The sequence below is a fragment of the Narcine bancroftii genome, chromosome 9 (assembly GCF_036971445.1).
Source record: "Narcine bancroftii isolate sNarBan1 chromosome 9, sNarBan1.hap1, whole genome shotgun sequence".
NCBI classification, from domain to species: domain Eukaryota; kingdom Metazoa; phylum Chordata; class Chondrichthyes; order Torpediniformes; family Narcinidae; genus Narcine; species Narcine bancroftii.
Window position 1 is genome coordinate 10,524,521 of NC_091477.1, and position 17,731 is coordinate 10,542,251.

At 40.8% G+C, this 17,731-nt stretch overlaps 1 long non-coding RNA gene across 2 annotated transcripts; it reads left to right on the forward strand.

Moving 5' to 3' along the window:
* The first annotated feature begins 2,050 nt into the window (after positions 1 to 2,050).
* Positions 2,051 to 14,874, forward strand: LOC138742821 (uncharacterized). 2 transcript variants are annotated; one of them, XR_011344430.1, is made up of 3 exons: positions 2,051 to 2,291; positions 6,228 to 6,370; positions 14,794 to 14,874. It is a non-coding gene; the product is annotated as an uncharacterized lncRNA (long non-coding RNA). The 2 variants fall into 2 exon arrangements; XR_011344431.1 differs by lacking the exon at positions 14,794 to 14,874 and adding an exon at positions 7,120 to 8,482.
* Positions 14,875 to 17,731: the final 2,857 nt, after the last annotated feature.

Here is a 17,731-nt window from a genome sequence, read left to right on the forward strand (position 1 = left end):
GAAGGTCCTTGAGGATAGAAGCACTTTCTTCAGACACCACCCTTTGTAGATGTCCCCGATGGACTGAAGTCTGTCGCCCGTGATGTTGCTGGTTGAGATAACAGCTTCCTAGTTTGTTTTTCTTTTGCCACCTGTGCAGTGACACCTCTGTGCTGGGCAGTGAGGCAACCAGTCAAAATGCTCTCCACAGTATACCTGTCAAAATTTGCAAGAACTTTGGTGGCATACGAAATCTCCTTAAATGCCTCACACCGCTGGTGAGCCTTCATTGTTACATTGATGTAGAGGCCCCAGGACAGATCTCCAGAGATGTTGACAGCCAGGAACTTGAACTTCTCAACCATTTCCACTGCTGACCCCCTTGATGAGGACTGCCTCATGTTCCCCTGATTTTCCCCCTCCTGAACTCCACAATCAGCTTCTTGGTTTTGCTAATGTTGAGTGTAAGGTTTTTGTTGTGACACCACTCAACGAGCTGAGTGAAAGTTTCCTATTGGCTAACACAAGAGGGCGCACTTTCTAAAACACACCAAAAATATGTTAAAAATTTGAACTACAACTTAGTTAATATATTTTTCAAAGCAGCAAATAAGTATATGTTATCAATAAATATTGGACACCAATGCTTTTAAGAAGATATTAGGGCAAGTCATACAAAGTGGAACAAGCCCTTCACCCCAACTTATCCAAATTGATCAAGGTGGCTCTCTGGGCTCAACTTGTTTCCCTGCATTTGGTCCATAGTCTAAGCCCTTCCTATCCATATATCTATCAATATATATCTTGGGCCGGCATGGTTGGCTTAGTGGTTAGTTCAACACCAGTGCATCGGGACCATGGTTCCAATCCAACACTGTCTGTGAGGAGTTTGGACGTTCTCCCCGTGTCTGCATAGGTTTTCTCCAGGGGCTCTGGTTTCCTCTCACAGTCAAAAACGTACTGGGGTGTAGGTTGATTGGGTGTAAATTGGGTGGCATGGGGACATGGGCCGAAATGGCCTGTCTAAATTTAAATTGCATTATAATTATTCCTGATCTATACCTTCCTCTGCCAGCTCAACTCAGATATGGACTGCACTCTGAGTAAAAATGTTGTCCCTGTGGTCCTCTAGAATCTTTCCCCTCTCATTGTAAACCTAAGTTCTCCAGTTTTCAAATGGTCTTCCCTGGGGAAAAAGACTGAGCAGTCACTTTATCCGTGGACCTTTATGATTTTGTAAACATATTTAAGGCCAACTCTCAGCTTTCTTCACTCCAGGCTCATCCAACCTGTCCCTGTAACTCAAGCCTGTGGTCCTGGCACATCCTTCCCAACTACCAGTATTATTTGTGTTCAGTGCACACATTCACTCTGTGACCACGTTAGATCCCTCCCGGATGGAAGCAAGGTGAATGGCAGCAGCGGGCTCCAGAACCCCATTTCTGATGGTAAAAACGGCACCGCTCTGAGTTTGTCGCCAGCCTCCTCGGTGGAGTGGGAGAGAGAGAGGAGTCACTGGGCATGATGCACCAACTAGATCAACGGAGGCCGCGCCATATTGCTTGCTGTGCCTCAGGACATCTGCATGGGCTGCTGACCTGTGTGAGTTGCTGAAGTCATCGTCTGCGAGGAGTAGGCAAATATCTTCCAGCATCTGTTCGAAAAATATCTGCTTCAACAGTAAGCAGGGCCTGTGGCCATCCATTAACACCAGCATATCATTCATAAGGGCGGACGGCGTGCGATTGCCCAGGCCGTCCGTGTGGAGCAGCCATGCCAGTCATTCACGGCAGAAAAGGCTGAAGGTATGGATAAGGAGAGCCTTAATTGCCTCATACCTGTCAGTGGCCAATGGCTGATGGAAGAAGTTGATGATTCGTTCAGAAGTTGGGTCAAGCGAACTGACCATGTAGTAATTTATTTGTGGAGTCTGCAGTGATCTGCCTGACCTGAAACAGGGCCTCAGCCTGTTCGAACCAGACTAGCGGCTGTGAGGTCCAAAAAGTTGGCAGCTTCAGTGAAAGTGTTTTCTGTGCATTTGTGTTGTTCATCATGGGATCCAAAATACCGTTTTGGACCGTCGGGGTCACCACTGTGGTCGGTGGGCTGCACAGTAAACAAAAGAAAAAACCACACAGAAGCTGTGAGTGATTGACTTTAGTGGAACTCTCCAAGAGTGAATCAGCACCACTCCCATGATACTTTTTGGCGGCTCCCGCCAGGACCATTGTGATGTCATCTACATGACCTGGTTTGCTTGTGGATCAGTGCAGCTCACTACAGAAGAAATATTTTTCTAATGAAATTTAGAGGTATGTAGGGTTAGAAGTGGTTACCGAGAATATACGTTACATTAAGGAGTAGATGAATGTTTTAAGGAAACATTCAGGGATGCGGAACTATTTGTGGAGACAAGTCTACAGTTTTGACACAATTTCCACAGGTTTGCACCTCTTCTGGATTTTTTTTTCAGTTTCAAAATTAGGTTTGGATCCACAGACAGGTAGAGGGAGATCATATTGGTTAGACAATAGAACATTACAGCCAAACTATTATTCTGCCTGGTCCCACTAACCTGTACTTGGACCATAGCCCTCCATAACCCTCCCATCCTTGTACCAATCCAATTTTTCAAAATTAATCCTGCATTCACCACTTCAGGTGACAGCTGATTCCACACTCTCACCACTCCCTTTAAACATCTCACCTTTCACCCTTAACCCATGACACAATGCATGTTAGGCAGCATCGTGAAGTCCCAGGTATTCACAGTGCAAGTCAATTTCACAAGATGTAGGAGTGGAAATAGGCCCATTGGGCCATCGAGTCTGCTCTGCCATTTTAATCATATTCCCACTCAGCCCCATTCCCCAGCCTTCTCTCTGTAACCCTTCATGCCCTGACTAATCAAATGCCTGTCAATCTCTGCCTTAAATATACCCAACGACCTTGCTTCCACAGCCACCTGTGCAACAAGTTCCATAGACTCACGACCCTCAGACTAAAGACATTTGTCTGCATCTCTGTTTTAAAGTGGAAAATATCCTTGCCACATTTACTCTGTCCAGTCCTTTCAACATTCAAAATGCCTCCACGAGGTCCCCTCTCATCCTTCTGTACTGAGTACAGTCCAAGAGCCATCAATCGTTCCTTGTATGCTAACATTCATTCCAGATTCGAACCCGGGTTACTGATACTGTGATAGTGTTGCACTCAAGTATTCTCCGAATTTGGAGATAAGAAATTCTCACAGGGCTCAGCAGGCCGGGTGTAAGGAGACATTTTCCCCCTGGCTGAAGAGGTTAAACCCCGGATTCACATTCTCAGAATAAAGGGTAGACTATTCAGAACTGAAGTGAGGAGGAATTTCTTCCCTCCGAGTGGTGAACCATTAGAATTTTTACCTTGTTCGACTTGAGTTCACTTCTTGACTTCATCCTGCAATAAAGACTAAAGAAACCAAAGGAAAATAAAGTGAGCTACAAAACCACTTACTTTTCTTATTTGCAACCAAGTGAATGTATGCAGCGAAATATAATGTAGCAAGAGTTTTCACAGGAAAATTCTAAACATAGTTGGGGATAGCCAAAGACTTCTTCAAGGAAATTCACAATGCCTTATAGAGTTGGAGAAAAGGCTTAGGGAGAAAATTCTAAAGCTAAGCAGCTTTCAAATTAATTTGAAACCAGGAATCCAGAATTTGAAGAAATGTAGACGATAGGATAAAAGGCTGTAGGGGGGGGGGGGGGGGGGGTTGGTGGGAGGGTGGTATGAGGTTACAAAGGAAGAACATTTTAAAACCTCCTTAACAGAACCCATTGCAAGCCAATGAGCTCAGGGATTACAATCCTTTTCTTTCTAGCATCTTTCCTCTGCTTCTTTAGCAGCCCCTGCACCTGCTGGGGTTTGACATGAGTTTTGTTTTTGCTCTGTAATTTTCTTTGGCTTCACTGGCAGCTCCACGTTTTCTTGGGGGCAGCTAGGAATTCCGTTTATTGTGTTGTTCCATCTGTTCTCCCTAAACCTTTTCTCCAACTCTTTAAGGCATTGTGAATTTAGAGTTACCTGGAAGTGAGAAGTGATCTTGTTCCCCTTTTCTTCCTCTTCTCTTTGATAGTGAACACCTTCTTCCTTGAGTGATTATCCACAAAGAGGACGTTAGCACAGCAGTAGATGAGTTCAGGTTTATCGATTAAAGTTGAACGTGTCTTTGGGGAAATTTTTAACCTCTCACTCAAGCAATATTTAGATCATCTTTTAAAATTATTTATTATTCTTAAGGAATATTTAGGACATTTTATTAGATTTTCTTATATTTTTATTTTATTCGCTCCGTTATATTCAGAATCAGAACTTAATTAATTGAACATGTCATGGAATTTGTGGTCCTGCGGCAGTATTGAGAGTGCAGACATTGCTCCAAATTACATTTCAAAATAGTGCAAGAAATCGGAGAAAGTGAGGCACTGTCTCTGGTTCATTGTCTATTCAGAAACATGATGGCAGCCGGGAAGAAGCTGACCCTGTGCCGATGAGTACTCGTGTTCAGGCTCTTGCACCTCCTTCCTGATGGTAACAGCGTGAAGAGGGCATGGCCTGGGTGGTGGATAAGAGGCTGCTTTCTTAAGACTTTTTTTTGAAAATTTTATTTATCATTTGTATCAATGCAAACAAAAAAAATTCAAAGAATACAATATTGATCGTTTGATCATATCAAAAAAAACTTTAAATTTTCTCCCTAACACCCCTCCCTCACAAAAGTATGAAAAAAGAGGGACAAGAAAGAAACGCCTACTACTATATATATATGTTCATTAATTATTATTATTAATTTCTATTTGAGAGGGGTGGATAAGATGGAAGAGGTGGACAGAAACTTATTCTTAAAATCCATATATGGCTTCCAAATACTATAAAAATTTTTAACACAGTTCCTTAAACAATATGTAATTTTTTCAAAAGGTCTACAATTTTGCATTTCACAATGCCACCTACTTAATAATACTTCATTATCAACTTTCCATGTTAGCCCTATACATTTCTTTATAACTGCTGTTGCTATATTTTTTTAAAAATTTCTTGCCATTTATTCAATTTCAGTTGTACATCCTTTTCATAAATATCCCCAAATTAAAAAAAATTCTTGACTCCTTTTGTAACTTTATCTTCATAATTTGTCCTAATAATAGACTCAAATCGTTCTAAAACCTTTCTTTCCACTTTTTCACAAGACCACACTGAACGTAAAAAAACAAAGTCCCCATTTCTTTTGTCCATCGAAAACATTTATTAGAGTAATTAGGGTTAAGTCCATTTAAGTTATATGGAGTATAATATAATTGATGGAGAAAATTATATTGAACCATTTGGTATCTGGCATTAACACTTGCTTGACACAATTTTGACCATATTTCCTCTTGAATTTATATATTTAAATCTTTCTCCCATCACATTTTTGATTTATATAAATCTTTTCTTCCTTTGTGGTTTCTTGTAATTTTATATACATATTAGTAATACATTTCTTGAACATAAATCTATCTGTTATTATATTTTCAAATTGACTCCATTTTGGAAGCCTCGAATCTGTTCCCACTTTCTTTTTTTAAATATGATTTTAATTGATAATATGCAAAAATTGTATTGTTATGTATATTGTATTTATCTTTTAATTGATCAAAAGTTTTTTTTAATCCTAAAAAAAATCTTTTATCCTCTGGATACCTTTATGATACCAATTATCAAATAAAGAATTGTTCAAAGTAAATGGAAGAAGTTGATTTTGTTTTAACAACATTTTTGGTAACTGATCATTTTTAATTCCTCTCTCAATATGGATTTCATTCCATATTTTGAATAAATGTTTTTCTTAAGACTTGTTGTTAACTTATTCCAAATCTGTGGATTTTGTATCCCGAGACCATTCAAAATTTAACTTAATCGACCTTAAAGCTGAGGATGGAAATGTATATATCACACTTGTGAAAGTTCCGCATTCTTGTTTTCCGCTTGTGTCACAGAAACTTGAGCGCTTAAAGCCAAGGCAATGGAGTTCAATGGATAAAACTCTGGGGTTGTTTATGTTTTGTGAAGGTTGAGAAATTCTGGAAAATTGGAGACCATCCCCTTCATACTGCATTTAGCAGATAAATTCACACCAGAGCACTAGGATCTATGTCAATGTTGTGGGACGTAGAAAAGAACCTGGGAAGATGTGTTTAAATTTGATATCTATGATCTTTTCTCAGGTAACTATCGAGACCAGAAGACTAAGGAAGCTACAAGAGGTGGAATCTAAAAAAAAACAGAACACTGGAAGAATTCAGCAGGTCGGGCAGCATTGGTGGACACAAAAGATTTAAATCAATATTTTGGATTGAGGCCCTGTGAGGTAAGGTTTGGTTAAGGGCTGGTAGGAGGGAGTTACATACCAGCTACCAGCCTCTATTGCACCTATAAACTGGTAGATCTTTCACGTTCCCTCTTAATTCTGATGTGAGTTGTGCCCTTTTATATCTGCCCCAAATGTACCTGCATCTGAGTCTCCATGTCCTTCTCAGGAGTAATTCCAAAGATTAGCCCGTTGGACTCCGTGTCCCAGTTTTCTGGGACTAGTTTTATACCCAACCATCGGGTGGTTCGTACTGGTGTTCATACTGCAAAGTGCATCTTTTCAAAGGTTCGGGTAAAAACAGATGCTTCACCAAGTTCCACAACAAGAAAAGAACATTCAAAATGATTGTTTGAGTATTCAGGATTATATAGGGTATGAACAATACAGTGACTGGCCAGATATAATGTGGTATCAGAGACTGAACAGATCAACTAACTCTGATATGGACCCATGCTGGAGTAAATAGTATGAAAGGTTAAAATTGGCTGGAGTCCAAAGGGTTAAATAGGACAGCCCATTTAAAATAAATAAATCTACTTTGATTGTAAACGCTAGTTAGAAAGGTCCACTTACTCCTGAAACCCTAAGACTGAGGATTTTAAGTCACCCAACCCAAAATAGGTTTCATCTCCACAAGGTCATTAAAGATGCCAAGGGGCAGTACCAAGCTTGAGTCTCAGCTGAACCTCAAATATCCTTCAATGGCAGGGTACAAGTTTAAATAATGCAATGATTACTTTGAACAGGAGGGCAGTGAGCCAATGGATCCCACCAGTACAACATCATGTCCGCGGGGCAGCCAATGTCAGATCTGCCTTTCTGAGAATGAATCCAAGGAAAATGACTTGTCCTGAGAATGAGCACTGACCAGCTGGCAAAAGTATTCACAGAGAAGTTTGCCCTTCACTGGAACAGGCTGAATGTCCTACCTGCTTTCAGAAGACCACTATCATCCTGGTACCACAGAAGGACAAAATAACAGGCTTTAATGGTGAGGGCTCAATGCCTCTGATATCCACCATGGTGAAGTGCCTCGAGAGGCTGGTCATTGTTCACATTATCTCCAGCCTCCCAGCCTGCCTTGACCCACCAGAATGCCCTCTATGCAGCAGGGCCATAGCAAATACTTTGCACTCATCTCAATCTTGGGAACATCTGGACACTCAGGATACCCATTCATCAACTACAACTTTATCATACCCCAAATAAAGTCAACTCCAAACTGCAGAACCTTAATATCAACAGTCCCCTCTGCATCTGGATCCTTGACTTCTTCTCAGGCAGGCTGAAAGCAGTGAAGATTGAAGACAGCATCTCCTCTATGATCATCTTCAGGTAATGGCCAGGAAGGATGTGGATTCACTATACACCCATGGCCAATCACCACTTAAACTCCATGTACAGATTTGTAGATGATACCACCGTTATAGGCCGGATCTCAAACAATGACAAGACAGAATATAGAAAAGAGAAAGAGTCTGGTGGCTTGGTGTTGGGACAACAACCTCAATGTCAGTAAGACTGAGCTAGTTATTCACTTCAGAAATAAAAAGTCAATGATTAGCTCTTCCTGTCTTCATCAGTGATGATGAGATGGAGATAGTAGACAAATTTAAGAGTAAATATCTCCAACATCCTGGATCAACCACATCAAAGTGATGGGCAGGAAGATATACCAACCTCTTTCTCGGGAACGAGCAAGAAGTTGGATTTCCCCAGTGTCCCTCAGCAACTTTGAGAGCTACATCTTTCAAGAGCATCTTATCAGGATGTATCACTGCACCCAAGGCTGCAGGAAACTGTAGAAAATTATGAACACAACTCAAACATTACACCACTCTCCCTCCCTTCCATCAACTCCATCTATACCTCAGCAAAGCAGCCAATATATAAAAGGACTCAATCCATACCTGCCACACTCTTCTTCATCCTGTTGAGAAGATTGAAGAGTGTGGCATCATGGACCACCAGGTTCAGGGACACTTTCCCACAACCTCACACTTGTCTAATAATGTTGTTCTTACTGCGAACTGATCTCTCTCTGTAACTTTACTCTCAGTATTTTATTGAGCTGTACTTGTGTCTAGATGGGCTGGCTAGATAGACTTTTCATGTGACAATAAATGTAATTTGATTCTGAATACCCCTGGCCCCCATTTACTCTGTCAAAATGTTATACGTTGCATTGAGATTACCTTTCATTTTCTAAATTCAAGAGAGTCTATTTAATAAAAATAAAACACGAAAGACTGCAGACACCCCCTGGTTGAAATAAAAACACAAAGCTGGAGAAAATCAGCAGGTCAAACAGTGTACTTTATATAACAAAGATAAAGGTACATAACCAACGTTTCAGGCTTGAACTCTTCATCAAGGTATGGAAAAATGTTGACAGGTGCCTGAACAAAATGATTGGGGGGAGGTCAAAGCATGAGGTAATAGGTGGATAAGAGAGAGAGAACACACCAGATAGCAAGGGGAGGGGGGATGGGTCTGTGAATGGACTGGGAAGAGGGTGGAGAGCTGGAGGAAAGAAGGGAAAGGGAAGGAATGAAGAACAGAGTAGGCTAACAGAAACCAGAGAAGTCAATGTTAACACCATCCAGTTAGAGAGTGCCCAAATGGAGAAGTCGAGTGTTGTTCCTCCAACTTATGGGTGGTCTTGTACATGAGGGCAGGGACAGACATGAGCATGGGAGAGGGGGGGCATGGAATTAAAGTGGCTGGCCACTTTATATCTTCACTTGATAGGACTATTTGTGGCCCTGAATGAAGTGTAGGTGTGTGTGTGGCACAGGAGAAGGTGCCGGGGGAGCAATTGGTGGGGAGGGAGGACGAGGGGAAGGGAGAAGAGCAGGTGTCTAGTAGCGGAAATTATGGAGGATATAATGTTGGTTGTGGAGGCTGGTGGGTTGGTCGGTAAGGATGAGGAGAATCCTGTGTTTGTTACATCAGGGGGCAGAGAGGGCCAAGGCAGATGAGCAGGAAATGGGGATGAGGGCTGGTGATGGAGGGAAATCCACTTTTGTGGAAGAAGGTGGTCATTTAGATGACCTGGACTGGAACATTAGCAGCGGAGATGGAGAAATTGAGAGAGCAGGTGTCTAGTAGCGGAAATTATGGAGGATATAATGTTGGTTGTGGAGGCTGGTGGGTTGGTCGGTAAGGATGAGGAGAATCCTGTGTTTGTTACATCAGGGGGCAGAGAGGGCCAGGGCAGATGAGCAGGAGATGGGGATGAGGGCTGGTGATGGAGGGAAATCCACTTTTGTGGAAGAAGGTGGACATTTAGATGACCTGGACTGGAACATTAGAAGCGGAGATGGAGAAATTGAGAGAAAGAAATAGAATCCTTCCAGGGGTTTTTTTTCCCTCCAGCATTGTTTTTACAGACTTTTTAATCCCACCTCAGAAATCAATCTAGTTGACCTTTGCTGCGCTCCTCTATCACAGACCCGTGATTCTTTGTGATAATGGTCACTTAAGTGGGACTAGGAGACCGCAATTCTTTTTTAAAAATGATGGACTAATTCTTCCGCATTGAAAAAAGTAGATAACCTGTTGAACCCAGTGACGTCGGTTGAAATTATCTCTTTATCTCAGAAGAATAGTGGGAGGAATTTGCCTTGCATCGCTGATGATAAAGATGTTGAAGATTAGACTGTGCATGCCGCATGTTCCATTAATTGACTTCAATGGAATTAAATAACAAAGAGTGAGAACAAGGCTGATACACCCACTTTGTTCCAGCAGCAAGGGCCAAGTGTGAAGATGGTTCATTGCTCCAGCTCTTGCAGAAGATGCCCACAAGACTCAATCTCTTCCTCTTGCTCTCTGGCATTTGAATTTGAATCTTGCCTTTTCATTTCCATTCTCATTACGGACAGTTATTTCTATTATGAGTTTTCATGTCAATGTACCCTTTAAAACGTTTTACATCCAGAAGTATGAGTATCCGGCAATATGGGGATTGGTTGATGCCTGATAAGGGAATTTTACAGTTGCTTGAGAGTGAATATTGCATGATTGGTGAATTAATGGTGAGACCTGCCAATTTTACACTTCCGTATTTTTTACGTATTTATTTTCCATGATTTTTTTTGCCGGTTGCTTGAATTCTGGATAACAGGGGTTTCACTGTACTTGAGAAGTGTCGACGATGGTGCAACACAGGACCTTCGTTGTTCAATTTACTCACCATAAGTTGTCACAAATAATAATGGGGGAGTCCCAAGGAATATGGGTCGATAAAGGAATATGCGGTAGAAAGTCAGATTTTTTTTAATGTCAAGCCAATATGTGGGGCAGAATGGCCAATTCCTGCTCCTACATTTGCTCATTTCTTTTGTCCAAGGAGAACATCTAACCTGTCCATCAGCTTGCCTGACTCAAGAAAGTAATGGATTAATCGAAGATTTACTGCTTGGTTGAGGCAGAACCTGTACTGTTACTTGATAAAGGAATTGAATATATAAATAAAAATGGATTTTTGAAATAAATCAGAGAATTTATTGTCATGAACACGACATGAAATTCATTGTTTAATGGCAGCATCACAGCGCAACCATTTTTATAAACCTCATTACAAAATGCATAAAATAGTGCAAGAAAAAAAATTAGTGAGGTAGTGTCTGTGGTTCATTGTCCATTCAAGAATCTGATGGCTGAGGGGAAGAAGCTGTCCTTTGCACTGAGTGCTTGGCTTCAGCCCCCTGTACCTTTTTCTTGATGGTAGCAGAAAATAGAGAGGGCATGGCCTGGGTGGTGGGGGTCCTTGAAGATAGAGGCTGCTTTCTCTTGTAGAAGTCCTCGAAGGAGTGAAGGCTGGTGCCTGTGATGTCATAGGCTGAGTTAACACCCTCTGGAGTTTTTTTCTGTCCTGTGTGTTGGCACCTCCGCACCAGACAGTGATGTAATCAGTCAGAATGCTCTCCGCAGTACACCTGTAGAAGTTTTCAATCTTCTTCAGTGTCATACCGAACCTCCTCAAATTCTTCACAAAGTATAGCTGTTGGTGAGCCTTCTTTGTTATTACTTTGAGATGGAGGCTCTGGAACAGATCCTCAGAGATGTTGACACCCAGGAATTTGAAGTTCTTCAATGGGGAAAGAGTAGAGAAATAAGATAGAGTTGATACTGTCAAGGGAAGAGCAGACAAGAGAAACCTTTACATTATAATTTCCTCAAGATCTTTATACAAGTCTTACACAGGACGGTTTGCATTTGTAACAAATCATTTGAAGGCAAAGGATCGCCAGGCTATTCAGAGGTCACAAACACACCTGTGAAGATTCCTTCCCCAAAAGACTTCAGCTCACCAGTTGATAATGATAAACATCCAGTAGTTTCATGATATCATCATTATTTATTCAAAATTTATTTATCAAATGAATTTAAAGGGCATAGCAGCCATCAATAATCTTAGCCCTGGATTGCTCATTCAGGGACATAATTATGTCGTGCCTTACTCCTGAACTTGTAGTACAAGGTACAGCCTGATTCAGAACACAACAGGGTCAAGGTGTCGTTCACGGGCGTAAATTTTTGTTCCTTATCTCTACTGTTCAGACTCAAATAATCGTAAATTGTTGAACTCATCAGGTCAGGCAGCATCCATGGGTTGAAATAATCAGTCAACATTTCAGGTCACTGACAATACTTATTAAGTACAGGTACTCCTCTTCACCAAATCACCCCTTTGATGAAGAAAGGGGTCAAGCTCGAAACATTGGTTAAGTATTTTTATCTTTGCAATATAAAGTTTGACTTGCTGAGTTTTTCCAGCAAATTGTGTTTTTACTTCAATCACGGTGTCTGCAGATTTTTGTGCTTTACCACTGTGATAAATGTATAGAGTTTAGTGCCATTGTAAATCAAGAACAAGGTATAATGTTATATGGACTGAGTGCAGGACATACAGTTAAACAGTACTGGGGCATCATCTCTTACCAATGGAAGGTCCATTAAAGGTTCTGATAACACCAGAGAAGAAACTGTCTTTGAATCTGAAGGTTCATGGTTTCAAGTTTGTGTACCTTCTGGCTGATGAAAGAGGGAAGAAAAGATTGTGATTATGTTCTAATGGTGAATGGGAATTGATGGGAGTTAAGACCCAAGAGTAGAGTTTAACTTGATAATGTTCAGAAGTAAAGTTAAATGTTCCCAATTCTTACCCCCAGCATTCAGGGTAATACTGATAACAGCCATAGTGGTGTGGCCGCTCAACATTTGATGGTAAATGTAAAGAGAATTGCTCCAGAAAGAGTTATCAAAAAAAAATAAGGATCTGCTTGTGAATCATTAAAAGAAATCTAAAATTTCATGGAATGAGCATACCTTTCAGGGTTTTTGTTGAACTACAGACATTGGTCTTTAGCTTTACCTAACTTCGAGATTACTTTTTAACATTTCTGAAAAATTGATCCATTTTAATTCTATGTTTTTTTTAGAAGTCTGCCCTTCCCAAAACCTTGGGACTTGAAGAGTATTATACCCTTTTTACACAGCTGTTAAAAGACAGAAATTAACCGCTTCACTTACCTGTGAGAACACAATGAATGTAGGATGGGGCGGGGGTAATTTTCATCCTGCGTATTACCCACTAAGGAAGGTAGTATTAGAGCTGATGTGTTTCGACCTGACTTTTCTTGGTTCAGTGTGAATGACCCAATCTGGCTTTAAACACGGATCATTCACACGCCAATTAAATGGGATCTCTGTGTAAACCAGCATGACTGGGAGAAGAGATGGAGATAAGTTCACAGTTAGCACCTGTCTTGTTTCTTCTCTCTTCTTCCAGCATCAGCTTTGTTCCCTCTGAAAGTTTTCTGATCACCTTTTCTTAGAAACACATAAACTAGAGAATAGGTTCTTCTGGAGAACAGATCAGAAGCAAAAGATATAACATGCTATGATTATTCCCTCTGGTAAACTCACGAAGGAAGTGCGAGTGCTTATGCCATATTTCAATGTACTTTTGGTTTTGATTATCCACCCTGAGATTTGCTCAGATAGATTCGTTTGACTATTAGCAAAATTTTCATAAACGCAGATACTACTTTTGAAATAATTTCTGGATTGGAATATGATGAAATGAACAAAGGTCTGTTGAAATCTGAAGTAAAGAGGCCAGGAAATACATTTTAAAGTCATTTGCCTGGTCTTCACTAGGTCAATTTGAAGGTGCAGCTGGCACCCTCAGTTGATCAGAGTCATTGCCGACCTAACAAGGTAAATATTCCATGTTGACCAGCTAACCAGCTATCTTATAGGATTGTAAAATGGTTGCAGCACAGAAGGGGGCCATTTGGCCATCAAGACCATACTAGTTCCCTTCCAGAGGCTCTTTCTCCATCAACATGGACATTCTCCTCACCTCTATATTTATTCAATTTTCCCCTTGAAGGCCATAATGGAACCTGTCTCCACCACATCTGCAGACAGTACATTCCAGACACCAGCACCTTAGAAAACGTTTTCTCTCATGTAACCACTCTTTTCTCCTTTATTGTATTCCTGTGACCTCTACACCTCAATCCCTTGACTCATGGGAACAGCTTCCCGCTAAATCATTTTTCAAAGATTTCAAGAACCTTGAGGCAGGGCTCAGGCCCAAAACGTTGGATATCTATCATTACCTCCTATGGACTCTGCAAGACCTGCTAAGGTCCTCCAGCATGTCTGTCTTTTTACTAACTTCACAGCATCTACAGACTTGCACGTTTCACTTCCACTTAATCCACAGGGTCCAGATCCCTCATTGTTTTATATATCTCTACCAGATACAGTTAAAACCCCTGGTATCTAGCACCTATGTGAATTGGTAGATTCCATTTACGGTAAGTGTATTTTCCAGTTGCTTGAGACTTACTTTTACAATGCCTATCTAATACACCTGCATTAAAAATGAACAGTTTAAAAAAAACAAAAGGCCATAATACTGTACTGTAGTTACACTGAACAAACCTCACTTGCATGAATAGATAAACCTCAAAGATTTGACTTTATTTTCAGTCACATTCTTTGAAAACATTTAACATCTGCAGGTTCCTCCCCCTCCATCGATCCGCCTGACAGACAAACAATAACATTATAGATAATTAAGCCTTCCACCCACAACAAGTTTACAGATAAAGCCACTGACCCAGGCAACTCTTACTAAGCAGGATAAGGAGACACTTTCAGAAAGTCAACCCAACAGCGAGCAGCATCAACCAACACTTCATCCTGGGTGACACCATTGCTGTTTCACACAACTTTATTCAAACAGCTGCTACCAGCAAAGCACGACCAAGGCCCTCTGCTGGCTCCCATTTTCACCAAAGGTTTATGTGTTACTTTAGAGGACATTTACTTTTACAATTTTGAACATGTATATATTTTACCTTTTGTTTTATTCTTATTTATTTTAATTCTTAAAGGCGATTAAGAGAAATAAACAACAGAATTGGCGTCAAGGATCAAAACAAAAAATTCGACACTCTGGACAACAGAATCTACAGGATTTTGAGTGAAGAGGATGTTGAAGGTGAGAATTTTGTGGCGAAAATGACGAACAGGACAAGGTCAAGCTGCAACGGGACGAAAGCACATGTTCATCAGCACTGGCGTAGCGGATTTACTTTGTTACTAAATTATAAGTAGTGAAAATGGCAGAAGGGCACTTTGGGGAATATAGAGAAATGGGAGACTGGTATAATTATGTAGATAGGGTTCGATATGTACTGCATTGCCCATGACGTGAGGGATACTGAAACCTGCAATAAAATAACAGGCACTGTTTTTAAGCGAGGTGGGAAACAGATCATATCGTCTGATCATGACTATTGGCACTGGTAAAACCAAATACCAAGTCTTATAAAGAGTTATGTGACCTTGTTGGAGATAATCTGTCCCCAAAACTAATAGTCATCGCTGAAAGATACAAATTTTGTACCAGAGAGCAAAAGGGTGGTGAAACAGTTAGCCAAAGGTTGGCCGAATTGCACAAGTTGGCTGAGACATGTAGTTTTGATAACTTCTTGGAAGAGGCTTCGAGAGACAGATTGGTGGACTACCAGGCCCAACAAAGATGTCAAGTCCGCCTATGAGATAGCATTGAGTTTTGAAATGGGCCGATTTATCATTGATATTATACAGGGGGAGCACGTGGTGAAGAGAATGGTCCAACAAAAATGCTTCCATTGTGGGAGAAATAACCACAGCCCTGATAACTGTTATTACAAAAATGCTAAGGATTTTGTGACAATGTGAAACTCATCAAGTCAAAGTGTTCAAGACAGAAAGAAAAGAAATAGAAAGATGATCACAGAAGGAAAAAAAAACAAATCGAAGTTAAAAACTCCATGGTAAATGTCGTAAGTTCTAGTTTAATTTAATTTAGACATACAGCATAGTTACAGGCCATTTCAGCCCACGAGTTCATGCTGTCCAATTACACCTGATTGACCTACACCCCCGGCACATTTTGTATGTAGCTGTGAGCCAGAGTACCAGAGTGACTCCGAGGATGATGGGACATAAGCATTAATGTACATCAGTAGTGTAATCGCACGTCAAAAATTCTTGTTCATATTAAAATTAACAATGAACTGGTCCACATGGAACTCGACACAGGGAGCTGCTGTGTCATTAATGGCGAAAGATCTGAAAGAAAAATTACGGCCCAAACTTAAAATGAAACAGTCCGACATTGTGTTAAAGATAATAACAGGAGAGAAAGTTAAAGTGGTAGAGAAATGTAAAGTGGACATTGAGTATAAGGGACAGACAAAGAAAGGATTACCCCTTCATATTTTAGTTACCAAAGGATTCACCTTGTTTGGAAGAGATTGGTTGGCACACGTCCAACTTGATTGGAAGGCAAGTAGTGTGGTGAAGAATGTACAAACTGTGGATGATTTTTAAAAAAATCAAAACTGCAACAGCTACTTCAAAAGTACCAGATGGTTTTTGGGAAGAATCTGGGAAAAGTTCAGGGAGTCCAGGTCAAATTACAAGTGGAACAGGAAGCAAAACCCAAGTTCTTTAAGCCAAGGGCAGTAATATTTGCGATCAAAAAAGGAATTGTGACTGAACTCAACAGATTAGAAGGTGATTAGAAGCCCACGAGTCCCTACTGCCCAATTACTCACAATTGATCTGTAACCCCATACATAGGAAGAAACGGGAGCACCTGGAGGAAACCCAAGCAGACACAGGGAAAACATACAAACTCCTTACAGACAGTGTCAGATACGAACCCTGGCCATTGGCGCTGTAAGAGCATTGCACTAACCGCTACACTTTCAGATTGTTTCAGATTTCAGCCTCTGCAATTGCTTTACCTTTCATCAGCCAATTGGAAACTTCCTTTAGTTTATTAGAGTCACCTCTTCAGAAGATCACGTCTGTCAGGTGGTGGGGCAAAAATATCGACTGATAATTTCACACGGATCATTCTCAGGTATTTAACCCTGATTGCTTCGTCGAGAGACCGATATTCTTCACTGAATGTCTCAATTCAGAAAGAAGAGGGAGGCAAACATTTTGTAAGGGGATTGTACACATTAGTCAAAAGGCCTTTTTAAGGTGCAACCTCGCATTAAAGCCGGCTCAGCGAAAACAAGTTGCATTTACCTTTTTATGGAGAAGGCCTCTAAGGTTGATCCAGCTTTGCCTTCATAAAGCAGCATTGGGAGCCGTCTTCTGAAGCGGAAGGAGGCGGGGTGAGTAGTGCAGTAGTGCCACCTGTCACCATGACATCATTCATATGCGCTGGCAGAAAAGTTAATATGGACCTTCCCTCCCACCCAAAAGAACAAAAAACTTTAGCCATCGCTAATATGAAAAGATTTTGGATGTGACTAATAAGTATCTGAACACGCTGAGCACTTTAAAATATGTTCTCCTGGGTCGCGAGCTGACGATGTCATTGCGACATCTTCAGCCCACCACTTTCAATGGCATTGCCTTTATGGAGGAGGTGGAGAGAGTCAATCCACCTCTGAGTGTACCCCCCCCCCCCCCCCCACCTACCGACGGATCAGAGTTCACCTGCTGAATTCACCCTTGGAGTTTTTATGAAGGTAATAAAGCGATGTAAAGACAGAGAATATCCATCTTTTACGTTCACTTTATTTTTCAGAGTGAATTGAAAAAATGTTTCTTCCTGTTTAAATTTGGCCAAAATATTTCTATGTGCTCACACACTTATTCACAGAATCTATTATTAATCGTGATTATTAGAACTCAGCAGATGACAGCCACAGCAGTTAAGTCCATATATGATTCCAATAAATGCAACATGATAAGAGGAAAGTCTGTGACCAGAAACATTCATCTGATTATAAATGTCAGAGGATTGATGATAACAAATTA